The 20,625-nt window shown below is 35.6% G+C and overlaps 1 protein-coding gene across 9 annotated transcripts in view; it reads left to right on the top strand.

The window, feature by feature from the left end:
* The window catches only part of LOC5568830 (synaptotagmin-1), a 138,157-nt gene that overhangs the window by 400 nt on the left and 117,132 nt on the right, over positions 1-20,625 (top strand). For 2 of the 9 annotated variants that reach the window (XM_021845660.1, XM_021845657.1), the window contains exons 2-3: positions 1,583-1,717; positions 1,773-2,017. The gene's annotated coding sequence lies outside the window, so the exon portion shown is untranslated. Of the gene's footprint in view, positions 1-1,474; positions 2,018-20,625 lie in introns of all 9 variants that reach the window. The other 7 variants (XM_021845652.1, XM_021845655.1, XM_021845658.1 and 4 more) reach the window with 6 other exon arrangements.

Genomic DNA, 20,625 nt, shown 5'->3' with positions numbered 1-20,625 from the left:
AAAAACCAGTTTTTTCGTTCCAATTTAAAGCAATCATCATGAAAATCTATCATCGTATTTCAGATAGCAATGGCAATGCAATGATAGATTTTCATGAACATTGCTTCCATTTTGAGCAGAAAAACTGGTGTTGAAAATTTGTAAAACGTTGATGGTTATTTTCCTCTTAAGAAGTGGTGTTAAGAGAGTAGGTGCATTTTTCTTAAGTTTAGTGAATTCTTGATAATTTTGATATGGTTTAGGCCATGGTTTCAAAATTGCGATAGCCCTACTCTTTCAGGAGATATTTGACAAAAAAATCTGATTAGGTTGACTGTTTAGAATAGATGAATTGACAATTCGAGTGACAATTAGAAATTCGGCAGTCAAAACTTCGGCGAAGGTCGGCGTCGGCATTCTAATTTGGTGCTTCACCGAAGCATAAGGATTACCTTTGTCGACGTAGCACTTGGGTAGAATGCCGACGGCGAACTTTTGATGGTGATATTTCACTTCTCTTATGAACTTTGGTCTAAAGATAATCTGAATGCACAATACCAAATATGGCTATGGTTCTGGCCGCATTGGCTCCGCTTCCGTTGCCGTTCCGTTATTATTGCGTTTGGACCTTAAAGGGCACTAAAAGATGTCATGAGACTACGCCACGGCTCTGATGGCAGGAACCTTATTAGAAAAGACAGAAATCATGAAATATTTGGAAGATTACCGATTAAACATTTTTCGGAACTTCTATTATAATACTATTTTGTACCAAAGTCCAACCATGACTCATATTCCGAACAGTGACCATTTCTAAAGTAAGAATTGATATCTTCTCAATTTTTAAATGTAGAAGACTTGAATCATACAAGAATGTATCATCCAGTGAAGAAATTTTAGTGTTTTTCTTGAAAAATCGATATAAAAAATCGAATGTTTGGAATAAGAGACAGAACGGTAAAAATGAAATAAAAATGTATGTCAATACCACTGAGAGGAAAATTGTTTTTTTTTTTATCTTTATTAACGAGATTTTTAGCCCTGGGCTAGTTCATCTCGGGACCAACGGCTTTACTTCCCTTCGTCACTGATAATTTTTTTAGTGACTATCTCGGAGATGGGATTCGATCCCAGGTCCGCGGCGTAAGAGGCGTGTGTTCTAACCACTACACCAGGTCCGTCCCCGTCAAAATTGTTGAAAATTATTATTACTGAATTTAGGTTTTTCTTGCTTGTGTGCTGTTGAAGCTCTGAAAATTTAAGGAAATTTTCTGTCCTTGAATAATCAAAACGTCCTAAAATCATCAAGAGGTCTTTAATATTTAAAACAACCTTAGAATCATACCCAAATTATGAAAAAATAACTATAATCGCAAAAACGTGCTTACGCCCACTGTACCACTTCTAAACCTTCACCAAGAAATCTCATTTTTTCACAGGGTGTTATTTTTGGACCGATGATAATTTTCAACTTCGCAAATTTTCACTGCAAAAGATTTACAAAATACGCCCCACCCTAGCCTAGGATTGTACAACGATGCTACGACGTTGACAACCGACGTGAGTGAAAGTTGCAAATTTTCCGGATGGCGCTACATTTCAGTTTGGACCGTAACCGTTTCGGTTAACATCAGAAGCGGCAGCAGTTCGTTGGCAGGGTAATGTTTCGCCACTAATTAAATGGATTAAATTGAAGTGGCGGCGACGGTGGAATCCCTTCGCGCGGTGCGTGTTTCCAGTAAGTCAGTAAGCATTTACCGCAAACAGCTTTCGTAGCTTAATTTGTGTGATAGTTTTTGCCATATGTAGGCTCCTTCTCGTGAAGAGTGAAGTTGATTGATGAGCAACTAGGATTCGCACGAGTACCTTTCCGTCACGCCAATTGGGCACCGTAACGAACGTTGTGTCTGTGAATAATGTGCTAAGTAGTATACCAAGAACATGAGAGCTAATTGATATTGATGGACTGTTGGAAATGTCATCACTGATGGAGAATCGTCGGTCGGTTGAAAAGTATATTAATGTAATTGCCTGAATGGTAAGTGTTTTGTTGATAATAGTTTTGTTGAGGCTGATAATTTATGTTTCATTTAAAATCAGTGTTTTTCTTACACAACATCAAATGGTTTTAAAATATAAACAGTCGTATGCATTAAATTGCAGACTAATAACTTTAGAGACAAATCACTAATTACAACTTATGTTTCAATTCAAAATATTTAATTTTTTCATCCATATACCTCATTGATCGAATAAAAACAACGCTTTGAATTGTGTTCAAACGATTGGCTTATGTTTCCTTTGTCATAATTGGCATTCATTTATACACAAAGCGTGATAAAATATAGTGAATTGTTCCACACGGAATAAATGGTAAAGGTAAATCATTTAAACGAGTTCGATATGGATGAAACAGTAATTAAGTTGTGATTAATATGGTGCTGGCTGTATTTTGGCTCACCGGTTTTATTTTGTTACTTTGTCATACCGAAAAATAAGCTATTTTGAAAACTGGATTAGGTTAGGTTGTGGCACATGCTCAACCTTAGTGACATCATCAATATTCTCGAAAAAAAACTATAGCAGTTAAGAAGTAATAAATACCACAAAGTGGACTTTCAGCATAATGGCCACAATGAGCATGAGCATGAGCTTAGATGACCGTACAATTCGTAGTTGCTACTCCGTGATTGACCAGAACAATCGAAGTTGCACAGAAATCTAATGAATAAAGCTTGGGATTAGCTTACCATTCTTCAATGTGCACAAATCGAGAGCTCAAATTTTAAAAGTCAATAACGGCACCGGCCACGTCCTTACGGTCATCGGGGAAGGGAAGGAATGTTAGTGTGACTACCGTTTTTACTAGAGACCGAGATCACCATCTCCACGGTTGTCATGGAAAGGATATTGGGTTTGTGGAATAAGGTAGAGATCTGGGAGTCACCAATTTTTGGTGATGTGATCCATGACATAATTACGCCTCACCGTATTCGCGAAATTATTCGATAATCGCAGTGTAAGCCGAACAAGTGTTCATCACTCGCCCACGCAGAAACAAGCGACGCGATCAATAGATCAAACACTAGGCTAACGATCCGCGGCGCTTTTTCCTTTCACTAAGCGAATGACGCGCGGCATGTTTGATCCTGCCCTCATCGCCACCCAGGAGAAAGTGTCAAGGTCGAAGGATCAAACACAACTCCTTTCAACGTAATGGCCACAATGCAGCTGAACCAACTTGTGCCAAAATATTTACCTATTTTTAGTTACAAGTGTTGCAAAATTGATTATCTTTGACGAACTTTTGCTCCACCAGTAGGTAAGAGTTTAAATCAAGTGTGGAGCATAAAATATCGAAACTTTTGTCTAACTAAGGGTATGCGAAATACCGAATGATTCCGTCAAATACGCTTCGAAACGAAATTCCGCGGAATTCCACGGAACTTGCACAGGCGAAATTTGTATTTTGCTATTTCGTTTCGTTTCGCCAAATTGTTAAAATATTTCCACGGAAAATTGAAAATAAACGGAATTAAACGGAATTTCGCGAAATTCAAGTTTTATTTCGAACAAAAAAAAGCAAAGCGTTCGCTTCTACTCCTAGCTGCAGTCAGAAATGGGTCCGTATTATGGATCAAATCGACTCATATCATGAATCAGAACACTATAACAGCAAATTATCTGCGAGGCAAACGAATGGTGTGTTAGTGAAAGCATACGTTTTGGCGTTTCTTTATGAATCGTCTTATCTTGGATTCATAACTGTGGAATGGGTTTCAATGCCCCACAAATATGAATCAACGCTTCTAGGCATATGTATGACATTTTATTTCCTACAAATGGAACAAATGTGTTTAAGCATGTTACAGTTAAACCTCCATGAGTCGATGTTCCATTACTCGATATCGACTCATGGAACCATACTAAAAATCAAATTTCATGGTTACTATGATGGTCCCGTCAAACAGCTTTCCATAGCATAGCTGTTCCATGACTCGATATTTCCATGAGTCGATGGTCCCTTCAATATCGACTCATGGAGGGTTGACTGTATTTTTGATTGCGATGCTGTATAGATTTATGGTTCGCGTAGGTAAAATGGGTTCTGCGTATTTGCTACTTTATTTGATGAGATATTCGCCGTTTAATCCAACTTTGATCCATATCTGTGTGCTATTCATAACTGTGGGATGACTGTAGTATTGACTGGTCCGCAGGATATGATAAACTGCACTGCCGTTGTAAAGTTTCCAAAAACACCCATTTGCCCTAAATTCCTCACGGCGAATAGCCCAGGAAAGGAACAACTGCGTTTGATGAACTACCGCAATGTTATCTTCCATAAGAATGAAAAGAGCAAAACCACAGTTCCCTACGGGGAACATTGCGTGTCCTTTTGAGCAAATCCGTTAATATATCGCAAAATTTTTTTGTACACAAATGTCAAAAAAAGCTGCGGAGCGTGAGTCCCTGATGTTCTGGATTTGCTCAGGTGGTGCAGATTATTGATGCACGCATTAGTTCTCTCTCTTGCTTTCCCGCTATGACGTCACTTTTAACTCTGCATAAGAACAGCGGGAGAATAGAAGAGAAAACAAATAGTACGCATCAATGAGTAAAGGCTCTCCGCGATTTCGTTGTTGTGTCATAAAATTCTACATGTAGCAGCGAAACCAATTGTTTGTCGCTGTCGCCGTAAAAAATCGCGTTGATTTGGGTGATCCAAAGCCACACCTAAGACCTTCAAGAGCACAAATCTAAAGAACCAGACGTCCATTCAAGCTGAAAACACTATCGTTTGATTACTCGATGACCAATCGATCGAGTGTTCAGCTTGAACCGCTGTCGGGTACGTTAAATTTGTGGTCTTGAAATTCTGAGGTATGCTTTTGATATATATTCACCTTAAACAAGGAAGATGCATACATTATTTTATATCGAAAAATAAATCTAGGTTTATTCACGCTGTACCACACCACCAACTCCCTCTCTCCTCTTATAACGTGACATAATTTCCTCACGACCACCAATTAAAAAAAAATGCGAATATTGATAATAAATCATTACAAAATTCTCTAGTTTCGCCATCTTTCGATCGATTTTGATGATTTGTTTTAGTAAAAATCACAAATCAGTTATAAATTTGCATGCATCATCAAAATTGATTCTGGATTTAGATTCAAGTTTGGTGGCGTACCTAGGGCATTTCACAATAGAAAAGCGCAACAATTTTTTTGCGATTTTCGCACATCTAAATCTTGAGAAAAAAATAAGCCAATCATTAAATTTAGCTCATTGAAAGACGGATTGTCTGAACGAACATGGGTGAACTGTCAATCTTATTTGCGGTTCCTCTATGCTATGTAGTCCAGGTTTATTTTTCGAAATTTTCAAATATTTTTTAAAATACTCTCGAGGCTCAAAATTTAGTGAAAATGTGATTTTATAGTCAGTTTTACACAAAGAATCTGAAAATGAGATAATATCAATTCCAGAAATCGTCCAGAAATTCCTTCACAGATTTTGGAATAGGATCATTTCTCCAGTATTAGCTCTACACAATAATAAAAATACCTTCAGTATTTTCTACAAGGTTTACTCTAAAAGTTTGCATTCATCTAGATTTGATTCCTCCAAGAATTAATTCACAGTTTATGCAAGGCTTTTCCAGAAAATTTATTAGGAATTTTAAAATTAACCCCAACAGACAATCCTGGTTAAGTTGCTGTCGCAATATTTCTTGGAGTTTATTACTTTTGCAGTTCTTTTAAATTTATGTTGATTGATTTCTTAGGTATGTGTTGATGGATTTTTTAAAATTTAATTTAATTCAATACTCCAGCAAATACTAAAGCAAATATTCTAGTGATTCCTCTGTTCTACTTATTTTTCTTCTTCTTTCTGGCGTTATGTTCCAACTGGGACAGAGTCTGCTTCTCAGTTTAGTGTTTTCATGATCACTTATCGACTTGTGTCCCCAATCACACTCATTCAAGCCACAAAGCATAAAGTACAGCAAAAAAAAATGAATATCATTTTTCCATGGTATATATTAGCATAACATCACATCCACATGATTAAAAAAATTGTATGGCATTTCTAAAAATCAAATTAATTTTGGGCTCCTCTCAATATTTTTGAGATTGTTTTAAATGTTTGTAAGTGCTTTTCAACCCACTTCTTAGTTGTAACATTTAAATTAAACCCACTCGTTGCCTTGTGTGAGTGTCAGATATATTGAAATGAAACCTTATAAAGTTATTAAGAAAATTTCAAACAAACAGAAAAAAGTCTTACCAAAACATGTAAGGATTCCGCTGAGGAACGCTACACACTAAGGTCTTACGGTGAATTTCACCGTAATCTCAACAGCTGAACAGTTCGGTGAAATAAAACACCGTAATTCCGTCGAAATTTTACGGATTCCGGTGATTTTTCACCGAATACTGTAAAAATTTACCGTACTCCGTTAATTTATTTCACCGAACTGTTCAGCTGGAACAGGTTCAACAGGAATCCGTAAAATAATTTAAGTGTGTAAGGTTTCCATATGATAGAGGATTTAAAAATACGTTTTTTATGCCTATTGTCAAATTTCCAGCTTTTGACAAGAAAAAAAAACTTAAACTCGTATTCCGCGAAACAAATTCAAAAATTTCGTTTCGTTTCGAAAAATTCCGTGAGATATTTGATTTCGTATCGAGTTACACGAAACATTTTTAAATTTCGTTTCGTTTCGTCATTATCAGCGCAAGATATTCCGCGTATCGTTTCGTTTCGTATCGACATGGAAAAAATCCATATCGCATACCCTTATGTCTAACTCACCGTAAAATGATTTTTGCCTAAACATACACTCTAAAATTGGGTCAAAAATTGGCTCAAAGTGTAATACAGTTAACTCTCCCTTACTCGATATTCCGTATCTCGATATCGATTTAGAGAACCATAGCAAAAGTTGGTTTTCAAGGCAACATCGATGCTTCCTTGCAAGGATGGAAATCTAGTGATCATGAAAAAATCCATGATGCCTCACGTTGTTCTTTATCGTACGATCATAGCAAATTATCACAACGATTAACTTTTTGTCGTCAAATTATCCAAACTACGCTCCGCGAATAATGCATCATGTTGCACGTGTGCAAGCGATTAACTGTTCGCGAATAAAAGTTTAATCATTTTGAGGACTTTTCCACTTTTACTTAATGATCTACCTCCATATATGCTGTTTGTGATTCTAAAACCAATCGGACCTTGGTTGAGTGATAAATAATAGCGCGAATGCGGCATGATTCAAGTTGATCGCTACTTGTAACAATATCCGAAGGGTTTGTCCCACGACAAACAGTGCATCTGATGCTTCATATATCAGCTCTACGCGCGCGTAATGAGGTGTTGAAATCATGCTGCTGCGAGAGCAATGGCCCTCTTAGATTATTCCAATTCTATGTTGTTGATCGCTAGGGACAAACTCTGTTAAAACGTGAAATTTTTGTGACTTTTTTCACAAATTCAGGCATACCGTTTTGATTCATATTACGGACACTTAAGGACTCAGTGAAGTACAACTCAGCATAGAGCATACAAAATAAATCATTCTGTATGATTCCTTAGCGCTATCGAGCGTAGGAAGCCCTTATCTTTCGAATGGTGGGTAAAGAATACGCTTCCGCAACTTGAATAATTTTAAATAAATCAAAATGTGTGGCCTTTTCATGATTCTTATTCCGGACGCTTCCTCACTTTTGCCTCATATTCCGGACACTTTGAATCGAATTCCGGATAGCTCATGATAATCATTAATGGAACAGTCATATCATCAATTGAAATCATCAAACCACTAAAGAGACATCTAGGTAGTTGGGCATTATAAATTTTCGGAGATATTTATGGAAAAAGCTTACTAAAACGAGCCTCGAAAATGAGAACTTTTGAACGACAAAAATTGAAACATTTCGTGTGAAATGTTTCCCATACAAAGTAGAGTGTCCGGAATTTGAAGCTGTCCGTAATATGAATCAAAACGGTATTAACTAAATTTTAGGCAATTTGCAAGTTTTTTAATGAGATAATATCCCAGCAAACCAGAGATCATAAAAGCATGTTAATTTCAAATTGTATAAATGTACAGTATACGTTGAAATCGGATACGATGCAAAATTGAATCGATTGAAATTGTTTATGGAGTAAGCAATATGATCTGATTTGAATTTACATCTTACCAAATACAAATTTCATCTGACAAAATATGCAGCTTAAAATTGTCATTTTTTACGATTTGTGTTTTACTTGATTTGCTTCTATTGTAATCTTCAATGTGAGATTGGATATGAGTTCATCTGATGTAAATATAATATCATACAGGGGAAGCATCACAAAACCAGGCATGAATAAAAAAAATGTTCATGAATAAAACTAACAAAGTAGATAAAGCTTCATAGAAACACAATAACATCACTTTATATTAGCATTTCTATATATTTTTCAACAATCACTTCACTTCACTTTGAGGAGGGGCGACTGGGGTCACAAATCGTTTCCAATTTGTTCCCCAGTCTTATAGTGCTGTCACAGCTGCATACTTACATTTGATCGATGAAAATTTTAAATCACACAGGAAAAGGAACTATCACCCAACCGTTTCACTCGCAAATTGTAACAAATTTTATTGTTTTAAAGGTACCGACGATCAGAAATCTGCAGCTTGTCTCGCGATCCTCTACTCGTGTTCCTTTTCTTTGTTTGTAAAAATTAAGTTATTTAAACTGCAACACACATTCATACACGAAGTTATAGTAAATGCCAAATAAACTTCTCTGGAATTGTATTGACCATAAGGCATTGGCTAAAATGTATGTACATATATGGCCTCCATATTTATGCGAATCGTGAGTATTCATTCAAAAATTTATCTTTATCCAATAAATGATCGTTTCATTGAGTCTCCGTCAAATGAAGAACAAATTGATTGCTTCATAACATGTTTCAACTGTGTTATACTTGGAGATAATTGATGTAATTATGAAATATACCTATAACAAATTCTCTTGCACATAGGTGGCAGTATGAATGCTCTTTTGTCGCACAAGTGCAGATGAACTATATTGTTGGATTTATATGTAATTTCCGTGTCATTCAATAATGACTCAACAGCACAGTGGTAGCTTGTATGATTAGCGATCTGAAGATCATTGCATGGAGGCTTACACCTACATGTTTTACCTTTTTTATGTTTTGTTTGTTTGTAAAAACAAAGTTACATAAAATGCAAAACACTATCACATGCGAAGTTATACAAAGCATCAAACTCAGTCGTCTGAAGTTGTATTTATCACACTGAGTTTTCAGGAATGTACGTATACCCGAGATGAACTAGCCCAGGGCTAAAAATCTCGTTAATAAAGATAAAAAAAAAATGTACGTATATGGCCTCCAGATTTGTTCACATAGAGGGAATCTATGCATTTTAAACAATCTATTATTTCCGAATAAGCGTTCACATTTCTGAGTTGAAACTCTGCTGTGTGAACAAATTTGTTGGCTGGGATGGTCGGCGTTAAGTCAGAGTGGACCAAGTGACATTTTTCATTTTTTTGAGAAAAATGGGCTTAAAGTCTAAAGCTTTGTAATTTTCAAACTCGTTAAAATTTTGGTTGAATATTTATACACATATTTGTGTTCCTTTCAAACAATATAATGTGAAGTGATAATCATGACGAATCATAATCCAAACCTCTGATATAACGATTTTTTGATGGACTATGTGTACTTGGTCCACTCTGATTGAACTAAAGCGCACCGTTCAGTGAGTTGGTTCACTCTGACTGAACAATTTATTGGAAAATAACAATCATTTAATACTTGCATGGTCAAACTGGGTACATATCTCTAAGATAAACAGATTATCAAAACCCATCGACACCAGTATTGTAAGCTCTTCATTAATCCATATCGTCAATCCCGAAATGAATGGCATTACGATAGCTTGAAAATTAAGATTTTGTTGGGTCAGGGTATTGAAGACCAGATATTCAAATATGCGTTCAGTCAGAGTGGACCAAGTGAAAATCTTCAGTACCGACCAAACTAAGCTGGTCCAATAAGCGGGTTTCAGGACATTCTTTACATACTCCATTGAACTACCATAAACTTCTATCGAACTCTGAAATTGGCTCAAAAAAATACAATAGTCAATCAGTTTAGTGCTTTTCAACACTTGGTCCGCTCTGTCTGCACAGAAATTGTTGCAATTTCTGATCACCCATCAAAATATGATAAATGGCCAAAACCCAAAGTCACATGCGTCGAATCAAGTAATATTTATGAATTCCTATTGATAGATGAATAGAAGAATCATTCAATGTCGAAATATCTGACAAATCTCCTGAAATATATTTAATTTCCTCGTATTCCTCAGCGCGCTGATTATTTTCGCTGAGTTGGTCCATTGTGCCTGCATACTTTTATCGATTATTGATCATCTAAAGTAAATTTGTAACATATCACTCGCAGTTCACGAGATTTATCAAATCTTTTTTTTTTAGTATCATTCCAAACATTACATTCATTTCTTATATCTAAGTGTTCTTTGTTATTAGACCACACTATCATCCTAATTTGGTAAAACAAATTTAAGATTTTATTAACATTTTTTTAACAACATATTACATTTCATTTGCCGTAGCAGTTCAGATTTTTTTATAGGTGAGTTGATTTCACCTGCTTATAAGAGAAAAAAATAACACGTTTTCAATTTACTTAACATAACTTAACCTAAACATATAACGCATTAATCGTGGCAATAGAAGATTGCAACGATTTTTGCCTGAAATTATTAATTATTTTATTTGACATTTGTTCCAATGTTTCAACATTGGATATTCTATGTAACTCATTGGTACCAGGGAGGAAGCTTCAGAATCATTTTCAACATTTTATTTTGAATTCTCTGCAGAGCTTTCTTCCTGGTATTACAACAGCTAGTCCATATTGGTACAGTATACAACATGGCTGGCCTGAACATTTGTTTGAATATCAAAAGCTTGTTCTTAAGACAAAGTTTTTATTTTCTATTAATAAGGGGATAGAGACATTTTACATATTTATTACATTTGGCTTGAATGCCCTCAATGTGATTTTTGAAAGTTAAATTCTTATCTAGCATGAGCCCTAGATACTTAACTTCATCTGACCAATTTATTGGAACCCCTCTCATCGTGACAACATGTCTACTTGAAGGGTTCAAATAAAGAGCTTTTGGTTTATGTGGGAATATTATTAGTTGAATTTTGGAAGCATTAGGAGAAATCTTTCATTTTTGCAAGTATGAAGAAAAAAGATTTTTGACATCCTTGAGGTAACTCAGGCAAGTCAGATGTGAAAATATTGTATAATATTGGTCCCAAAATGCTGCCTTGAGGAACACCAGCTCTTACAGGAAGTCTTTCAGATCTGGAGTTCTGATAATTCTGATTTGACAGATAACTTTGAATTATTCTAACAATGTATGTTGGAAAGTTTTTTAATTTTACAATCAAACCTTCATGCTTAACACTGTCGAATGCTTTTTCTATGTATAGAAGAACAAGACCAGTAGAATAGCCTTCAGATTTGTTGGAACGGATCAAATTTGTTACTCGTAAGAGTTGATGAGTGGTCGAATGTCCATGGCGGAATCCGAACTGTTCATTGGCAAAAATTGAATTTTCGTTGATGTAGACCATCATTCTGTTCAGAATAACCTTTTCAAAAAGTTTACTGATGGAGGAAAGCAAACTGATTGGACGATAGCTAGAATCTTCTGCAGGATTGTTGTCTGGTTTTAAAATTGGAACAACCTTAGCATTTTTCCATTTGTCAGGAAAATATGCTAATTGAAAACATTTGTTAAATATATCAACTAAAAATAATAAGCTACTTTCTGGAAGTTTCTTGATGAGGATGTACAAAATTCCATAATCGCCAGAAGCTTTCATATTTTTGATTTTTTTAATAATAATTCTCACTTCTTCCAAATCAGTCTCACAGGCATTTTCGAAAACGTTCTCTTGATTAAGAATATTTTCGAAGTCCTGAGTAACTTGATTTTCAATTGAACTAGTCAGTCCTAAATTTAAATTTTGCGCACTTTCAAACTGCATAGCAAGTTTTTGAGCTTTTTCGCAATTTGTTCGTAATAATTTGTTTTCCTCTTTCAATGCCGGTATTGGCTTCTGAAGTTTTTTCAAGATTTTAGAAAATTTTCAAGAGGGCTTAGAGCCAGGGTCCAAATGAGAAATTTTATTTTCAAAATTTTTGTTTCTTGTGGGCTTCGTGGCCTTGCGTTTAGCGGCGTCAGCCGTTTAGGCGTATTGTGCCACGAAGCGAGGGTTCGATTCCCGCTTCAGTTGGTGAAAACTTTTCGTCAAACGAAAAATTCATCACTGGACCACTGGGTGTTCCGTATTGTTCGTTGCCTACTGTATGTGATTGTTCAGTCTGTGCAGCCTTTGGCTGAAGACGGTGTAGAATGTCTTTTTAATTGTGAAAAACGTTTCTTGATTTCTTTCTGCCAATCCTGCCATATAATTTTCATAGCAGGATCGCGAGTGCGTTGAAATTGCCTTCTCCTCACGTTTTTAAGACGGATCAAGAGTTTAAGATCATCGTCTATAATCACGGATTCAAATTTTACTTCACATTTTGGAATTGCAATGCTCCTGGCTTCAACAATTGAATTTGTTAAAGTTTCAAGAGCATTGTCAATATCAAGTTTTGTTTGAAAAGAAATGTTTACATCAAGATTAGAGTCAATAAATGTTTCATATATATATTCCAGTCGGCTCAAAAATAATTGAAAGTGGAGTTGATAGGATTGAGAATCGCTTCATGGGATATTTGAAATGTAACAGGGACATGATCAGAATCAAAATCAGCATGAGTAATCAGTTGGCTACAAAGATGACTAGAGTCGGTTAAGACCAAGTCAATCGTAGATGGATTTCTGGAAAAGGAAAAACATGTAGGGCTATCAGGGTATTGAATTGAGAAATATCCTGAAGAGCACTCATCAAATAATATTCTGCCGTTGGAATTACTTTGAGAATTATTCCATGACTGATGTTTGGCATTAAAGTCACCAATGACAAATAATTTTGAATTATTGCGAGTCAATTTCGCAAGTCAGTTTGGAGCAAATTAACTTGCTGTCCAGAGCATTGAAAATACAAATAGGCAGCTATGAAAGTATATTCACCAGACTGTGTTTCAACAGAAACACCTAAAGTTTCAAAAACTTTAGTTTCAAATGACGAAAACAATTGATGTTTTATACGCCTATGAATGATGATTGCAACTCCCCCACATGCCCCACATGGGACTCTCTTGCGTGAAAAGCAATTCCAAAAATTTGACTTATGATTGGCCCCGCAATTAGAGCATATAAACTTGGTGGTATCTTCCTTCACTGGACAGACGTCCTTGGCGTGAGAAGAACCACCGCAAATCATGCATTTAGCATCCATTCGACAATTTTTTTGTACCATGACCCCACTTTTGGCACCGACGGCACTGAGTGGGGTTCTGGTAATTTCCCCCAGATTTCTGGAAATGTTCCCATGTCACACGGACATCAAACAAAAGTTTTGCTTTTTCTAAAGCTTTAATATTATTTACTTCTTTTTTGTTTAAGTGAACTAAACAATATTGTTGAGAAAGCCCTTTCCGAACAATGTCAGATTGGATTCTCTTTTTCATAATGATTACTTTGACTGGGGAAAATCCAAGTAAATCATTTATTCCATTTTTGATCTCTTCAGGTGACTATAGTCACTTGAGAGACCTTTCAAGACAACTTTGAACAAACGTTCAGTTTTGTCGTCATAAGTAAAAAATTTGTGCTTCTTCTCTTAAAGATGTCTGAGAAGAAGTTCACGATCTTTAAGAATTTCCGGCAAAACGCGACAGTCTCCTTTCTTTGCGATTTGGAAGGAAACCTTGATTCCCCTAATGGAGTTCAAGATCTCCTGCCTAAATCCCGCAAATTCGGAACAACTGACCACGATAGGCGGCACACTTTGCTTCCTCACTTGAATCAAAGAGCCTGGGCTAGAGGCTGCTTCGATTTGGTGTTCGGAAAATTTGTCTAGAGCTTCGAACTGATTGCTCATTTCGATACAATTATTCATTTCACCCTTTCCGGGGAAACGTCCTTTCTTCCATTCTTGCCACGTTTAGTGACAGTTTTAAAACCCACTTTTTTGGAAGGAAGTTGTGAATTCAGAGATTCACCCTTCCTTTTGTTTGTTGTTGATACCATGTTTAGTTAATAAACGGAAGAAGACGTGACCTCCTAAGAGGTTTTTTTTTTCCCAAGACGGTGTCCAAGAAGGATTACCACCGCTAGCTTTCGCCAACGGGTCCAACGAAAAATCGAAGGCACGGGTCCAAACAAGGTTCGTAAAGGGATCAATAGTAGAAAAAATAGTACTGAAAAGTACTGTTTTAGTAGCACTGAAAAGTACCGTTTTTAATTTTAGCACTGAAAAGTACTGTTTTATTGCTTTAGGTAGTTTTTAAGAAAACTTCCAAGAGAAGAGAGAATTCGTGTACGCACAGCACGGAGGTACGATGCGCACTATAAGAAAGTATTGTAATTATTGTACATAGTCTACCTATGCTTGACAAAATAAATAAATAACCAGGCATGTAATTTGTAAGCGTATTTACGAGAAAACTATAAGATAAGTATCCCATATCGGCTTACACTTACAAGACAAACCTCATTCAGCTTTCTGCCGAAGATCCTACCAGAAATCATTCATTTTATCCAGAATACGCAGCGGATCTTACCAGAAATCTGCTTAAAAAATATTTCAATGTACAGCTAAAAAAATGGTGTAAATTTCAGTTTATTTGCATGCACATATTTGGAGCATCAAAATAAACTGAAATGTCAACGACAAATCGCTTATTTTTCAATAGAATACACTTTATATTTATACGATCATGTAACATTCAAGCGTCTTTAGTTGAAGATCAAACGTGATGCTGTAACAATAAATGAATTTGGTTTACTTTTACTCTCTTCTCCTGTTTACGCTACATTGAAATTTAAATATTTTTATCTGTGTGGGTTGTCAAGATTTTTGTGAAGGATGTTGCCAGCAGAAAAATCAATGATCTCAAAATCTATTAAGCCGTGAAGGATAGCTGATAAATTCATTAAAAAAAAAATCATGTGATAGATATCCCTCCAAATATTTTCCTGAAAATTTGAGCAGAAATTCATGCACGAATCATTTGACACTTCTTATTTTTCTTCTTTCTGCTATTTGGCATAACGTCTACACTATAACAGAGCCTTCTTCTCAGCTCAGTATTCTAAGTCCACTTTCGCGGTTATTACCTGAAAGCTTTCTTTACCTTAGTCGTGTGGCAGGCACAGTGGTACTCTATGCCCAGGAATATCAAGGACATTTCCATTACGAAAAGATCCTGAATCGACCAGGAATCGAACCCCAACACTTTGTTTGTAACCGCGGACTTTACCACAAGGCTAAAAAGTGTACACGTATACGCTATCCCCATTTTAGGTATACATAATATTATATAAGTTATCCACGGTGCTTCAATTACCGTTATTATCAAATAAAATATACCATCCAAACGGCAGTCGGCAGTTGATTCCTGACATTGTTCTGCACCTCTGGGCCGAATTTGAAAAAAATCCTTAGGCAGAATTTTGAATTACGCCCTTTTGAAGTTTATATGACAGAAATACCACTTTAACTTGTTAAAACAAACAGAATTAAATTTTGTAGTTTTGTTTTTTTATTGCATCTGGTTTAAGATATTGAAAAAATCTTTTTTCTAAAATTTTTCTAGACCGACATTTGAAAAGGGCCAATGCTTTGTTTAGTTATTACTAATCAGCCAATACTCGAAACATGATATCTACCAATCTTATGCCTGATAGTGATTTTAGGAAATTGTCCAAAGCAATCAAATATGTTTAAGCAATTCTTGAAAAGGATTTCTAGATACGCCTTTTTGAAGTGTATGGAAAGAATATTGCATGGTGAATTTCGTTCCATCTATAATCAAAGTTTGGCTGCATACACAATCATTCCACCTTTGCGGTTGTTCTTATTTCATTCAATTCATCAAGTTGCATAAAGTTTACACATACACATATTTTCTAGACTGAACAGTAGAAAAGGGCCAAAGTATAATTAAAATATATACAAATCAATATAGCTGAACAAATTATATCAAAGTTGATGAAATACTCGAACTTCACATATCTGCATATGTATTATATGTCTGTATTCTATTCAATTCTTTTATATTCTAGTGTGTTCTATTGTGTGCAATTCTACTCTATTTAAATTTATTTCATTCTGATCTACTCTACTTGATCTTATACATTTTTTTACAAATAGACACTGCATTAATCAACAACTGCGCCCAAAAGATTTGAACGGTACACCTTCGATGTTTGTATGGTTTTATAGCGCTCCCAGGTCTGTGAAAAATAGCTATGCACAGATTCTGACTCCTCATCAGTGCTTCTTATGTGCTCTAAGAAAATGAAGCTTCAAATGTTTATTTCACTCTAAGTTGAAATAAGGGTTTTAACTTATATATGTTATTTTTTTTATTTATTTTAAGGAATAATTGAAGCATTTTGTATTAAATGTTTTTCTTTCGAGCTAAATCCCAGTTTTAAAGGTAATATGGGCAAGCTTGTCGAGAGCTGTGAGGAGCTGAGTCTGCCGAAATCTTCGAAATATCAAATAACCATGTTTGATGTATACTTCTGCAATGCGACTGGTCGAGGGCTAGGCTGACATAATGAGCAGGTGTCGGAGTCTATGCGAAGCGCTTTTTCACAGACCTGTCAGCGCTTTCACCTTTCAGTCGTCGCGCGGTTTGCTACCTTCAGGACCACCACGCTGATGCCGTGTACGATAAGCGAGGTTTTTTCACCACTGCTGTACAAAATACAACAACGCGACGACTGAAGTGTTAAAGTCGTACAAACTTCGAAAGTGTACCGTTCAAATGAGTTGCACGCAGTTGTTGATTACAGCAGTGGTTATTTGTAAAAATATGTATAAGAACAAGTAGGGTGGATCAGAATAAAATAAATTTAAGTAGAGTAGAATTGAATAGAACCAGTAGCGCAACCAGGATTTGACTCTAGGGGGGGTTTTGTGAAGCTGAAGATTATGTGTTTTTGGTAAAATAAAACGGGTGTAAAAACTTTCGGGCTGAATAATTTAAAATTAGGCTGATACAAATATTAATTTTCTTTTATGTCATCCCCCTTCAAAAATCTGAAAATTTTGCAGGGGAGAAAAAAAAGATTCATCAATTTGTTGGCATCAGTTGGGATTTTTTAATTTTCGAAGTAAAACACAGGTAAAATAAAGGTCCAGAGGACGATTGAAAAAAGTTGAACAACTATCGTTCAAAATAAAAATTCGAAAAATAACTTTTTTTCTCTTTTTATTTTTTTGTTCCTTATTTATTTTTATCCCCCCCCCCTCGTACCTTTCAAGTGGTCTCGGACATAAAAGAAAATTAATATTTGTATCAGCCTTATTGCGAGATTACCATAAGAAAAAAATAACACCAAATGCAAACTTAAGCTTTTCTCTTCCATTCTGGGCATACATTTTTATATATAAGTTTACAACTCTATTCAAAGGAAATCTTTTGTACCTGGTGAAGTTTTCCAAAATGCGTATTACATATCGCGTAGTTTGTTCGAAAGTTTATCCAATTTACATATGGATGCGCGCACATACACTGTAAAGGATCAACCTCTGGCAACCAGGCCTGTATGAATACCCAATACTGTATGCATACTTTTATAACTACTTGGCTGTATTTTGCTAATGTCAAATGTGTTTACTTTGTTCTTTTATTACCAACCACGAATTACAAGATTATGTTATCTCCCGAAGTAATATCTGGATTTTTAATCAAGTTTCTCCGTCCATCTGAAATCCCATTTTATACACACTTTTCAACTATCAGAATCTTTCAAGTACAAGTCGCAGTAATAAGCATTGCGACTGTCATTAGCAGTTTGTCGAGGGCAAATCAGCATTGTAGATATTGAAGCATTTCCATATTGCAGACGAATTTTCAGCTTAGCAATGGAATCACCATCTTCCATTATCTTTCCTAGGGTTTTTATTTGTAATCATATACTTAAAACTAAAGAATTGCTTCTCCGGAAATTCACGTGCTATCTGGAGATCTTGAAATTTGCCAAATGCTGAGCCAACTAAAAGATTTTTCAAAGCATCGAATTTTGCATCAAACAGCTTTTTGAACGGTATAGATATACAAACATATTTGCATGTTAGTTTGATACAAACTTTTCTTCGAAAATCTGTGGCTATTTTATCAGAAAAAGCTAGTAAACTACGTTTTTAACTCCTTCAAAAGTCTTAAAATTAGAGATCCACAACTCAAAACAACATAATTGTCAATACAACTTACTGGTCCAGTGTTTGTGGACTTTGGTGTTGAGTTTCAAAAATATATTTAAAATTTATTATAAAAAAAAATCTGCTCTGGGGGGGGTTTGACCCCCAAAACCCCCCCTTGGTTGCGCCACTGAATAGAACAGAACAGACTAGAATAGAAAAGAATTAAACAGAATTGAATAGAATACATATTATATTTTTAGTATCATTCCAAATATTACATTCATTTCTTATATCTAGGTGTTCTGTGTTATTAGACAACACTATCATCCTAATTTCGTAAAACAAATTGAGGAATTTATTAACATTTTGTTAACAACATATTACATTTCATTTGCCGTAGCAGTTCAGATTTTTACAGGTGAGTTGATTTCACCTGCTTATAAGAGAAAAAAAACGCTTTGAATATACTTAACCTAACTTAACCTAAACATATCACGCATTAATTGTGGCAATAGAAGATTGTAACGATTTTTGCCTGAAATTATTGATTATTTTATTTGACATTTGTTCCAATGTTTCAACATTGGATATTATATGTAACTCATTGGTACTATACCAGGGAGGAAGCTTCAGAATCATTTTCAAAATTTTATTTTGAATTCTCTGCAGAGCTTTCTTCCTGGTATTACAACAGCTAGTCCATATTGGTACAGCATACAACATGGCTGACCTGAAAATTTGTTTGAATATCAAAAGCTTGTTACGATCAACTTTGATATGGTCATTGTTTAGCTATATTGATTTGTATGTATTTCAATTATACTTTTGCACTTTTCTTATGTCAGTCTAGAAAATATGTGTACGTATAAATTTTCTGCAACTTGCTAAATTTAATGAAATAAGAACAACCGCAAAGGTGTAATGATTATGTATGCACCTAACCATTGATTATAGATGGAACGAAATTCACCATGCAATATTCCTTCCTTACACTTCAAATGGGCGTGTCTAGATATCCTGTCCAAGAATTGTTCACGCATATTTCAATGCTTTGGACCATTTCTTAAAATCACTATCAGGAGTTGATAGGTAGATATCATGTTTCGAGTATTGGCTGATTAGTAATAACTAAACATAGCATTGGCAGCACCGTGTATCCATATCGGAATATGCTTTTTTCGCCTACTCGGTTGCCTGTCCTAGTTTCTGGAATAATTCTAGCAGAAGTTTGTGAGAGACTTTCGGTTGGAAAAACTTTAGATTTTTTTGTGGCTTTCAAAATTAGTCATTGAAAAAGCTCGAAGATTCATTATCATTGAAAAAGTACCAGGTTTCCATTTATAGCAACTCACGGAGAATGCTTCTTAAAACTTATGGAGAGATATATGAGGAGAAATGTCATCAAATATATACATATATAATTCAAAAGTATACCGTATGCTTTTCTGATGAAAATTTGGCTACACCCTTCCATGCAGCATATGGGATTTTAGTCCCTACACGGTATCATATGGCAACAATCATAATCCGTTTTCTCCATCGTTCAGCGAAATCAACTCTATATAGGTGCTTGGTGGAGCTCAAATTAACAAAAGAAACCAATTAGTTCAAATCCTCCAACCGCTAATCCGAATCCCATCGTCTGTTAAAGCGATAGACACGCCTAATACTCCAGAATAAGCCGTCCGTTTTTGGTTCTGTGTCTGATTCACATCTGCAGATGAGGTTTCTGCAACACGCTACACTGAGGCCTCCATTTGAGTAAATTCAATTTATGTTACTTCCATTAACGTAATATTATGTAAATGGAATTCAATACCATCATACTTCTGAATTTATTATCTTGATAAAATCTTTCCAACAATATGTCAACAATTCATGTTGCTCCTGGTCAATCCACCAAGTTCATTGCACCCCATGCCTTATTCTTCTGACTGGTTTCGAAACAATTACCATTTAAACAGGTATAGTTTTCGGCATTCTTACAACATGCCCTGCCCACCGTATCACTCCAACTTTAGCTACCTTCAGGGTACTGCGTTCGCTGTAAACCGTTCTGCTGTACACCGCCAAAGATCGTCCTCAGCTTCCGGCGTTCGAAAACCCCAATAGCTTACAGATTCTCTCAAGCAGTGGCGAACACACGAAGGAGGGGTAGATTTGTGTTAAATCCACTGCCGTTATACGCATAATTGCCCATGTTACATTTTGTGCATTT

The sequence above is a fragment of the Aedes aegypti genome, chromosome 2 (genome assembly GCF_002204515.2).
Source record: "Aedes aegypti strain LVP_AGWG chromosome 2, AaegL5.0 Primary Assembly, whole genome shotgun sequence".
Taxonomy (NCBI): Eukaryota; Metazoa; Arthropoda; class Insecta; order Diptera; family Culicidae; genus Aedes; species Aedes aegypti.
Note: the sequence above shows the minus strand (reverse complement) of the source record. Positions and strands in the feature narration are given on the sequence as shown.